General features: G+C 36.2%; 1 protein-coding gene and 1 pseudogene across 4 annotated transcripts in view; both read right to left on the bottom strand.

The window, feature by feature from the left end:
- Positions 1–12858, bottom strand: part of HEXO3 (beta-hexosaminidase 3) — a 296756-nt gene that overhangs the window by 107994 nt on the left and 175904 nt on the right. The window lies entirely within an intron of this gene.
- Positions 5508–7017, bottom strand: LOC149578443 (P-loop NTPase domain-containing protein LPA1 homolog 2 pseudogene; annotated as a pseudogene).

The raw sequence follows: 12858 nt of genomic DNA, 5'->3' as shown, positions 1-12858 counted from the left end.
CTCAATGCCAATCATGGACTAGACAGCATTCTGAGAAACAAGTCTACCCCAAGTCATTACAATAGCAAGCAAATAATAGGAATTGACGAAGTGAGCAGATTGAAAAGGGATTAATGTTTTATAATACATGAAAGATATAATACCGTATATATGTTCTTATAGACGCAGCAAACACGTGCACTAGAATTGATAGAATAACATATTCATATTGTTAACAGCATGAAGCAATAAGTCTCAGGTAGAGATACACAACATTCATACATTGAGGATATTAAATGATGTGATACACAATTAGTAATTCTAGTCAAACCAAGAAAAAGCTCGCAGCATCGATATATAGAACTTTATGAAGGCTACAATTTGTTAATGAGACATTCCTGATGCAAGGATGGACATAAATAACATCATTTAGGAGATTCAATACATCCAATCAGCAAACCGAATAAGATCATTCATCAAGGCAATTCAACCAGGAATTAGGCATCAAAACATATTAGAAATCAGATAATCTTTTAAATTATCAGAGGGAAAAGGGTATTTCAGAAATATGCCCACAAGATCAGATAAAAACTTTTGAGTAGAATTCGAAGAAAGTTCCAAAGAGAAGCTAAAGACAAACTCTATAGAAGACTTGTGAGGGAAACTATACAAGATTTGAATAGAGAGAATACCTGCAGATATTTATCAGACATTACATTCATTTTAGGATTCATGAGAATATTATAAAACGTTTTACAAAGAGTTGATTTCAAAGGATCACAATAGTTTGAAGAAAAGAGCAATAACTAGTGTGAAGTGCAATCATATATACGTTAGAGTGTTAGAGTGTGTCAATGCACAATTGAAGATTGTTCAAGATTCATAGTGTGAGGCGACTTTGGAATGGGCACATTACATATGGAGTATCTGAATTGAGCCCTGAAAAGGTGTAAAAGGTCCCTCAAGAATTTGATTATAAGGAAGTAATTTAAAAAGATCAAGAAATCAAGAAACTAAATAGATAAATTAGGAGTTTGATGAAGGAAAAAATGATGTGAAAACCAAGTGGGATAATATGGAAAATTTGGAGCTCGAATTAGTATGTGGATCCTTTGGAATCTTTGTAATAGGCTTTAATCAAGAATGAAAATCTCAATAATCTAGATTGTTCTGGTAACTTGGAAGAGATTGAACCCAAGCAATAAGTTGTGACTGGCATGCAAAACTGAACTACAATGCGGAGATTGCTGAAATTGATTCTAGACTGTAATAACCAGCACACAATAATACACTCATAGATGGAAGTTAAAGTTTTAAGTAAACATGACCCAACACCACGTCGTCAAAGATATAAGAAAACATGCACACACCAGGAATTCAAACTTCTCTATAGCAACTTAATGATCATAACAAATAAATGTATCCAATTTGTAAAGTACCTGGCAGGATGAAATACACTATAGCTTAGGATATGCTTGTCCACTTGTGTACTTGGGCTAACCATGAAAAAAATGGCTCCTTATCTAATCGGAAAGTACAGCAAATGCAAAAATGACTTCTTCAAAATGACATCTTTGGTCAATCTCAAACTACAGACTCAGCCCATCATGCTCAAGTTGTCTGCAACATCATCCTGCTAGAGCTCCAGCTCTGTGAATATTCTTCCAATTCGAGCATCGAATGCTAAAGATGGTCCACATCTCAGTCCCTAAATAGCTGCAATCATATGTAATCCATCCAATGTTGACATCTCATGAATGTTCAACAATTAATTGATTGGAAAAGAAAAGAATGAATCCGAATAGGGGGCTACGTCCTATTCAAAGATCAAAGGTAAGGTTGCCCCCTCAGACAAATGGTAATTCACCTCAATAAGAAAATTGTTCTTTTACTCACCAAAAGTGACTCCCTTTGTTCTTGCTTCCTCCAAAGATGCTCAAACCAATCCATCAATGCAACGATGAACATTACACTGGGTGCAACATGCAGCTTCAAACGTTACAAGGTCCATGAAGGAAGATGGCTATGATGGCAGTCATAAGGAAGGGAGTTGACAGTCAACTGCCACATCAGATTGGGGGCTGCCACCACTGAGGAGCAATGAATAGAAAAAACTTAGATACGGTGGAGGGTGGTAGCATGTCATATTACCAATTTTCCACCTCCACACTACGACACCCCTATTTTTATAGCTTAGACCTATCAGGGTGGAGAAATAGGCCAAGTTTAACACCATGGAATAATGAGCGGGAGGGGACATGACAATCTCCCAAATTCCAAAATAAGAAGAAGAGACAAATTGAGAGAAACAAGAATCAATCAAAAAAACTTTAGATTTGGATGAGAGGAAGCAACTCATGAAGCTTTGTCGAGTGTAAGAGCTTCAAGAGGAGGATGAAGAAAAGGAAGAACACAAGGTGACAGGGCTTTTCAAAAATATGGAAAATGAGATCAAACCAGATTATGGCAAGTTGGCAGGCAAGAGAAAGGGTGTTGTCGGTAAAATCTATAGCATAGCTGACGGGTAGAATAGTATCTGAATGGGTGCGTGACGATTGAGTCACCCCTTCGGGAAAGTATATGTACACCGTTCGGAATGGACTTTGGAATCATCAACATCATTGGAATAATTATAATGTGCATATTGCGTATATGAATAAAGTATCTGTTATGTGTCATATCTTGCTCTACTACACGCAAACATTTGGCATTGTTGCTAGTTAAACCTGGAACGAAGGAAGTGTGATAAAGATTAATGCCAAATTTTCTTAACAAGGATAGAAATAAGATAAAAGATAAGGATGAAATATGTACAACACAAGAAGTTTTAATTTTAGTACGACAAGGGGAGCACAGATAGAAGCTTTAGCAGATTGCTAACGGACACCAAGGGGGTGAAGGGGCACAGACGAAGGGAGTGCATTCACCTAGCAGATTGAGGAGTGCCAAGGAATTGCTAGAAGAGACTCAACAACAATTAAATTTGGTGGAAGAGACAAGGGAGGAGTTCCTTAACTTGTATATGCCGAGGGCAGAGAATCCGGACGGGAGGGAAGTAACTTGCACGACTCGAAGTGCCGAAGGAGCATGAACATGGAGTGAACTCTTCGTTCCCGATACACTCGACGAATGGATACAAGCAGAGAATCGAACAACTTCACTTGAGGAAGATCTTTTCTCACTAGGTAACACAGTTGTTGGAAGTAGGACGATTGTCCAAAACAGCACGATTGTGCAGAACAACACGGGTGCTCGGAACAACGCGAGTACACAGCAAGTTCCTTAGAATCAAAAGAAAGTAACAATGGTAGGACCAAAGGAGAAATTGCCAAAGTTTAATGGAGACGTGACAACAGATCTAATCAGACATTGCAAGACGTGTGAAATAATATGGATGGCAAACAATGTAACAGATGAAGATGATTGGGTCCAGCAGTTCCTAGCAACCCTAGAGGGCGTAGCAATTGATTGGTTTGCAGATGTGGATCCCATGGGCAGAAGTCAGAAAGGAGTTCAAAGAAGAGTTTTGACTGCTATAGGACAATAACAAAATTGTAGTAGAAATATACAGCACAAAGCAAGGAAAGAACGTAATGAGCCGTGTCTATGCAAGATGGCTGAAAGAGTTGGTGGGGAAGATGGAGAGTCAACTGGCTGATGGATTGAAAAAATGATGATTTGTGGAGGGGCTATGGCCGGCTTTGAAAAAAAATGAAGATTGTGCCTCCAGCATCATACATAGATGCATATAATAGGGCAATGGATCTAGAAAGCGAACAGAAAACAAGTAAGCAGAAGCACAAATCGTCGGATTAAGACGATTCATCATTCAAAAGTAGCAGCTGTGATGAAGAATCAAGCAAGAAAGTCCGAGCGTTACAGAAGGATATGCCATGGATGATGAAAGAATTTTAAAATTTGAAAAAGAATCCTGACTCGGTGAAGGGAGAATTGTGGTGTACAGATTGTAAAGAGGAAGGCCATACAAAGGGTTCATACTCGAAGAAACAATTTTGTGATATCTACCAGGTTGTGGGACATTCCATAAAAGAGTGTTGGTTCCCAAAACCGCAAATTGGAAATCCAAGAGCCCACCACTTCTCCGATAGGACTTCTCAATCAATTCTGGCCAACGAATGGGAATATTTCTTGATTCCCCTGCACTTCAGACTCCACTACACCTAGGCGGGTAAACCTTCACCTTAACACTGACTGTGTGGTTCAAGGCTTTTCTATAGCAAATTTAAACTTTAGGAGTTCTCCGGCTGGCAAGGTCCCCGAACTTGATCAAAATGAAATTGGATGCTGAATACTTGATAATTGAATGTTTTGTATAAATTTGGTTAATAATAAATTTGATGCTTGTAGAAGGAATATATGGATTTTCTGACTACAAATAAAAGACCAGTGCCTCTGCTCATCCGGGCAATAGAGTCAACTTCGGTGAACTTTCACGTACAACTTCATAATGTTCAATGCACTTACACTACCAACAATTTTAATAATCCAAATGCGACAGACCAATTATAATGCAATCTTAAATTAGTCCAAATTGAATTTTAACTCCGCTGAGAAGGAGACAAATTGGATAGAGGCATGACAACAATTTAATATTTCACAACACCTATGATGATCAAATCTAAAATGCTAATTGACCCTATGCACTTATCTAATATCAAAATCATATACAGAATTCTAAAATATAATTACGAAGGATGATTCCCCTGTAGTTTAAATCTCCATGCCATTAATGATAAACAAAGAATATTTTTATTTTATTATTAAAATAAAATAATAAAATAATAATAAAATAATGAAATTTCATTATAAAGTCATATTGAGCCCTTATTCCTCCTTACAAAATAAATATAACAATGCTTCTTCTCAATATCTAAATGAATGTTCCCATCTCCCTATCTGTCTTCCTTTTTGACTCATCTTATATCTTTTAATTTTAAAAGACGTGATCTTTGAAATAAAGAGTCACTTCTCATATAATTGCACCTCTTATTTTAAATAATTTCTATAACCTTACCATTTCATTTTAATATTCTTCTTTAGCCATAAGCCCATAAGGTTTTAATGTTATTGGCTTTTCATTATCGGCATATCTCACTCGATAAATCCAAATACGTTAATTTTTGAAAGTTTATGGCACCTGATATTCTTAGATTTGTGTGAATGAAGAAATGCTAGAGGTAATAGGGTGGAGTCTCCAGATACGAACTTGATATATTCCTCATTCTCCTATTTTTTCCAATACCCGTGGCAATGAAACTATGGCCATTGCGTAACATATTTGGCTCTATGTTTGTTCTTTGTTTCTTTCTATTTTCCAGTGACATAAAGTGACTAGACGATAGTCTCTTGTAATTTTCCTCCAAGGCATAAGCATTGATCTTGGGCCAACTTCGAGCCTCCACGGTGGATAATTGTTTAGGACCTTCCTCAAAATACTCGTGGTTTCTATGTTGATTGGATTGCCTTCATTCTGTTTGTGCTTCATCGAGATTTTAAGGTTGAACTAGCTAAGATTTTGCCACAGATCCAACTGTATTTACAAGTGCCATGAGACGTCGAAATGACCCTTGTCTCTAGATAAGCTTAAACATATCCTTTGAGTTAAGAGAAGTTGTTGTACATCTATTATAATACTCTTCATCTATAATCTTGACAATATTTGTTGCTTGATCATAAAGTTGTTCACCTTCTACTCGCCTACATAAACAACTGAAGATTGTGGCATCTATAGAATCCAAACTTCTATCCACGTTAGTATTATTGACCTTTCGAACAAGATGTTTGTCGGTTCTTTTATGCAAGCAATCTTGAATTGCATGGATGTTGCGAATGTATTTAACATATTTATTCTTTAACGGATCTAAGGTCATACACTTTGCACAAACCAAAACACTCCAAATGCTTATCTTCATTTGAAATGTAGATCATAAATGGTATGATTGATTGATGTTTTAGTATGAGCCCCATCACAAAATTCAAGCTCAAATGAACTCCTTCAACAATAACAGATTGCTTCCTTTCTTCCCATGCAGTAATTAACCTGTCAAGACTATCAACCATCATTTCACTCTGTGCCTTATATCCTTCAATAGCCATAGCTTTGGATCCGACAGCTTCCACACAAAGATTAGCCTCAAATCTTTCTCCATTTGTAGCATCAGATGTCATTTTCTTTTTGTTCTCGATCTCACTGCCTGCATAACTATCAGCTTGGTAATTAGCTTTTGCCTCTCTTCTAATAGATTGGTCATCATCTTCAGTCCACCAAATTCTATACCCCCAAATCACAGTGATCAAGTCCTCCAAGGAAAGCTGTAACCTTTCATTATACAGATTGAATGTATTGCTTTTACTTGATCTTATGAGCAAGACGCATATATAATAGCTAAGAGATCATGCCTGTTGAAATCATAACTATTATCCATGTTCGATGATTGCTGACTTCATATGCTTTTCTTTACCTGCATACTTCAGTTCCATGTTTTATGTTCATATTGACTTGATGGCAAGACACATCAATGTTAAATGTTTCACTACTTATTTTTGTCCTTCAACTTCGCGATGAGAAATTGATGCCTCTGATTCTCTCCCAATTACATGTGATACATAAGGCATCAAGTGTAGCAGCCATCCCAAATAATCCACTGTGCCATTCTCCTCATCATGACTTATAGTATCTTGAAGTATATTGTTTGAATATAAGTAGTGGGTAAGATCTGAAAATTATCCTCTTGACATGATGTTTGGGACTCTAAAATTTGCCAAAATTTTAGAGTACCATCAGAGTGCCCGTTTAATATGAAATCAAAAGGACACCAGCAAGTGTTATTGATGTAGGAAGTGTCTGTTAGAACAAACACAAAAGATGATGCAACCCCAGGAGGTTATCGCAACAATAATCGACGTAGAAGGTGTGGTAATAATAATAATAATAACAATGGAGGCCAGAGTTGGATACAGTACGATGCGAGCAGATGGCCAATGATATAGTGCTATGTGTGCAACCTCTGAGGGCATTTCGCCAGAGATTGTACCACGAAGGAGACATTGCAACTATTATGTAGATGGTGTGGTCCAGGAGACCACGAAGATTCAAAATGCCTGAAGTGGGGGATAAATCTGTTAAGCATCGAAGCATGTGATGAGAAGGTACGAGCCATTACATGTGAGCAAGCTAAGAAAGCAAGATACCCTAACGCTGAGGAAGAAAAGAAGAGTTTACAACAAGCACAAATGGAGTTGGAAAAATAGATGGAAACAAGAAAGTTGCAAACTGCCAACATCTCGAAGAGGAACCTAGCTGAACAAAACGTGCTAAGGTAGGTAATGCAAATAAAGTCCCTATTAAATTACATGACCTTATAATGCCCCAATTATGGACAGCTATTCTAAATATGACACTACTTCCAAAAGCAATAGAGGAAATAGGAATTGATGCTAATGTAACGATGGCAACAGATCCAATGCTACTAGCACTCATGATGGGAAGGCATCCGGCAATAATCAAGATGGGCATTCTAGGAACTATACTTATAGACACAATTGTGGACGAAGGGTTAAGCGTGAATGTGTTACCAGAATATATATGGAAAAAGTCAGGACAACCTACATTGTGGCCACCTACATTCCAGTTACTCATAGCAGATCAGCACAGAATCAAACTGCTGGGAACCTTAATGGCACAACTGGTAACTATCAGGATGCAACCATTTCTATTAGATTTTGTGGTCATTCCACTGAAAAGAAAAGGGTATGATGCTATCCTTGGACGGGATTGGTTGGTACAAGCAAAAGTGAAAGATGATTGGAAACGAAATACCCTATCCATGGAATGTGGAGGCCGAAGATTCATAATTGATCTACACACACAGATGGTAGGTGAGGAGGTAGTGTCGTCAGATTCCGAAGGTGAAGGTAAAGGTGATGATGAAGGAAAGAAGAGAATGGAACCGAATGAAGGAGTGTTGAGATTAGGAGGGTTGAATGATGACAACCTAGACTCGGTGAATGGCCTATTCCACTGGTAGATAGAGGATTACGAGCTCTTTCTGAGCTACAATATGTTAAGGGTTGATGAAGATGAGAAAGGAGAGGAAAATGAATATCTGAAGGATTACAGAGAAGCGAAAGAAGGAAAGGCGGTTACCGCTGAAGCTAAAGGGAAGAACATACCATACAAACCTAGCAAAAGGAAATATTCCACTGTACAGTACACGGTGAACGGACCGCACAGAAAAAAAATTTTATACCGCACCACGGATTTAGTAAAAAGGTGCCGACAACAAGGAAAACACATCGTACAATTTGCATAGGAAATAAAGAGGAAGGGCTTAATAAAAACTGTAGTTGTATGGAGTGAAGGTTCTAGAATCAAGAATACAATTATTGATGACAAGGAGTGGTAGTTGACAGAATTCATGGTATCGAGTTTCGAGAACAAACTAGGTGATATAGAAAGCTTGAGTGAGAGATTGTATAACTTAAATAAACTTGATGAGCAACAATTGCAGGCACAATGGGCCATGAAGGTTACATAGAATAGGTGAAAAGTATGGCATGACGACCATTTGGAATTGAGTAAATTTCAACCAGGCTAGTTAGTTTTGAAGTATAATGGGCGGAACAAAATCAAACCAGGCAAATTTAAAATAAAGTGGGGCGGACCATATAAAATCCGTGAAGTGGACGATAACTGAGCAATAAAATTATGGGTGCTTGACAGGAAGGAAGTAGCCGATGCAGTGAATGGTTTGAAACTGAAAATCTACCATGAAAGAAATAATGCACCTCTTCTGTGGATGAACAACTGAGGGATAGTATAAAAATAATAAATATTAATGTATATATGTAAGATCAGTAAATGTAGATAATAGATAGAGTTGAACATAATTTATGAGTACGGACCTGAAAGTAATGAAAGGACTTAGTATAAAGAACAGGAATATTAAATTAAAACAAAATAAGTGTTGTACGGCCTTTATAGTAGCATAAAGAGGAGAAAATCAAAACCGTACAGCTATTGGGGGAAGGCAAAATCTACACTGTATGGCTCATGAAAGTGCAAAGAGAAATTGTTTGCACAAACAGCCACCGTACAGCGGTATGGAAGAGGGAGAGGCACCATACGACATGTCCTGTATTTTGTCACCACAAAAATGTAGGTAACAGCACGAAAATTTTTCAAGCTAGTTTCGCATTTCTCTAAGCTTGAATTTGATATTCAATTGCTTAATGTCGATTAATCAATCTATTTCAATTTGAATATCAAATTTTTTTATTGAAGGCCTTCATCAAGTCGTTTTTGTTTTGCTTTCTGTCAAGCCTTTGCTTTAATTTTGAAGCCTTCACAGTCCGTTCTTTTCTTTTGAGTTTTCGTTTGCTTGTTTTTAGTCCTTTGGATTTGCTCATGTCATGCCTTTTGTTTTCCCCTTTGATTCGGTCTAACCTAGAGGTCGATCGAAGTTGTCAGTCAAGAGATATGGTCATTTTAGTGCCTCAAAAATGGACATTTTAGGTGCAACAACATGAATTAAAAAAATGATGTTATATTTTCATTTTGACATTCACTTTTTCAAAAATATAACATTTACTCACTGTTTGTTATGTTTTGAAATTACTTTTCATTTAAATTTATAACTTAAAGTGGCTATAGTGCACTTTATGTTATAATTTTGCGTTACTTTTTAAATTTTTTATTTTTAAATCAAATACTTATATAAATGTCACTTTACTATAATGTTTATGTATTATGTTGATTAATATGATGCATAAATGTTATTTTTGACCCATATTGATGACATTTTTATAAAATTAAGTGAAATACATAACTTAAATGCGTTAAAGTGGATTTTTATGTGCAAATGCATGTAAAAAACTATGAAAAGTGGAAACTTTTCATGTTATTGCATATAAAAACTCACTTTGAGGATACTTTTTATGCCATTACATCAAAAGCTTTTAAAAGTGGACCTTTTTGATGCAATGACATCAAAATTTTGAGTTTTTGTGCTTGTGCATCAAAAAGGTGAGACATGTTTTTAAAACATGTAAGTGACTCCAAAAGGTCTGATTTTGGAGTCTTGCACATTTTAAAATATGCAATAAGCTTCAAAAAGTGAGATTATGCATGAAGACATATTTTAAAACATGCAATGGATTCTAAAAGGTCCGATTTTGCCTTCCAACATGTTTTAAAATATGTAATAAACATGAAAATGTCCTATTTTGTGAAGAAAAAATGTTCTTGCTTCAAAAACCTTCGATTTTGATCATAACTAGAGATTTTCTCTATGGATTTGGATGAAATCACTTGCATTTAAGGTGTTTTGGAGTGGTGATCATTTTGCCCCCATTAAAAATCAGTTTATTGAGCCTAAAAACGTGTTCAAATCTCCCAATCTAGGGCACGAGTTTGCATAAAACTCATAAATCTTCAAAGTTGGATCATGTTTTTGCTTGGAATCAAATCGCTTTTACCTTATTTGCTGATTATATCACATTTTGATCATCATTTTGGTGTTAAAACACCAAATTGATTTGTTTGGAAAAACACGTTTTTGCTTGGAGGAACACGTTTTTGCAAAAAACGTCCCAAGAGCTTGAAATCATCAAAACGTTTGAAAAAGGAGACAATCTAGGGCACATTTTGGCATCTTGCACAATAATCTCCTTGTTTCCTGCCCTTCATCATTCAAATTTTGAAGATTGAAAAAGTTCTCACCATTTTTGAAGAAGATTTCAAACAAAGAGCATCTTTTCCTTCATTTTTGGCACTTATTCCTCCTGTAAGTGGACCTCTTCTTTCTTGCATTTTAATTCATGCTTATCTTTGCTGATTTTATGCATGAAATCATTGAATGGATGCCATTTGTAAAAATCTTTGCCTTAGAATGTGCATTTTTCTTTTAAATATGAATTTCTCCTTCATTTTGATGTTTTTGGTTCTTCCCCAAGTTTCAAATTCGAATTTCATCTTTGGAGTGCATTGCATCTTGACATGTTTTGAGTTGTTTTCAAAAGTATGTTTTTTGTTTTGTTTTGGTTTTATGTGCTTGTTTGTCGGTTTTTCTCCATTTGGAGAAGTTGCAAGTTTTTTCCCAAAAAATTGTTTTTCCTTCATTACATGCAAAAGCATTATCATTTTTCACATTCCATTTCCATGTCATTACATCCCACATCTCATCCGACAAATGTGATTACATATTTTTCACCTCATTTGCCATCCGCACACACATGTAATCCCATTTTCCATTTCCATTTTCATCCATCTCATTTTTCACTTCCATTCACACGACATGATTACACAAAATGTCTTATGTGTAATTGCATTCAAAAGGTCTAATTTTGATCAAAAGTCATATTTTGAAAAGACAAAAGGATGTCATTTTCGCTTTCCATGTACTTTGACTTATTCCTTCCTCCAAAAGTGACTATATAACTCATTATCTTACCTCCATTTTTCATTTCCATCTTCTCATACGCATTCGCACTTACATGAATAAGTACATGTTTCCACCTCATTACATGTTTTACATGTTACCCTTCATTTGCATATATACGTAAAGTGTACCTTTCATTTGCACTTACATTTCATATCACTTTCCACCTTCCGTTACATGTTGCATTTACATATATGCGTGTTTCATTCAATAAAGCCTTGAAAACTTTAAGTCACTTTTGAAATCATCAACTTTCACTTTGCACACATTCCCATGCATTTCACCTTTGCACATTTTCATTCCACTCCATTTCATTTCATTTTCCATATTTGCATTTCCATACCATTTCACTTTTCATTCCATTGCATATGCATATGCTTTCTCTTTGAAAGTCACTCCTTTTCGAATCTTTATTGCTGCTCCAATATTCACTTGCATGGAGATTCCTTCTGATGATGTATTTGTGTTTTGAGATTTTTGTGTTGCAGCACAAGCACAAGAAATGTCCTCCCCATCCAAATCCAAGGGAAAAATGAAATACTGATATGACAAAGAATTGGCTCATGCAATTCCTTCTTCAGTTACATCTGTTCTTGATAACGTGCTAGACACCAAGATTGGTCATGTAGATGTAGCTGATTTTCTACAAAGGATTGAAGCTCTAGGTACTCATGAGATGAAACGTATTAAAAGAAGCAACATCCATTTGGTTTCTACATTTCCCATGGCGGCTATAAAACCTGATTTTGTTTATGGATGTGCTCGGCGGTTCACTCCTATGACAAGGAATATCAAAGACGCTGACGGCAAGGTTATCATTAGCCTTGATCCTGAAGTGATTGAACAAATTTTCAAAGTTCCTCGAAATCAAAGTGTGCTCATTTGACCAAAGAATCGTCATTGGCTTGTTGGAATGAACAAAAAAACAACTATCAGAAGTATGTCAACCTTTACTGGTTAAACAACAAAAGAAACATATTTTTCATGTGACCAAAGACTCTCATCGATCAAATTTTAAACAAGAATACAAGGATCTCATCGTCCTTCTCAGCAGGATCTGTGGTCTTAAGGATTCTTCCAATTTTGAGCCATGGATGTGCAAATTTATGTTTCAAATTATAGAGAACAAAGAACACATCTTTTGGGGAGAGCTTATCAGTACTACACTCTGTCAGCAGATATGCAATGTAGGAACATCAGTACCTTTTTACATGAATTCTTATCTAGTTTACATTGTTGCTACCATGGGATCTTTTTCGAGTCTTTCCACCAAGGGTGATTGTCTTCAAGTACCTGTTTGGGAATACTATGACCAATTCACTTTGGCTAACAATAAATTCCATTACAGAAGAATCCAAGATGCCTTCTTTGGACATTACAGGTGTCTGTTCGATAAAAAGTTATGTATCAAAAGAGTATC

This window comes from Cupressus sempervirens, chromosome 1, assembly GCF_028749045.1.
Source record: "Cupressus sempervirens isolate cs-2001-9-10 chromosome 1, ASM2874904v1, whole genome shotgun sequence".
Taxonomy (NCBI): Eukaryota; Viridiplantae; Streptophyta; class Pinopsida; order Cupressales; family Cupressaceae; genus Cupressus; species Cupressus sempervirens.
This window is presented reverse-complemented; position numbering and strand designations above follow the sequence as displayed.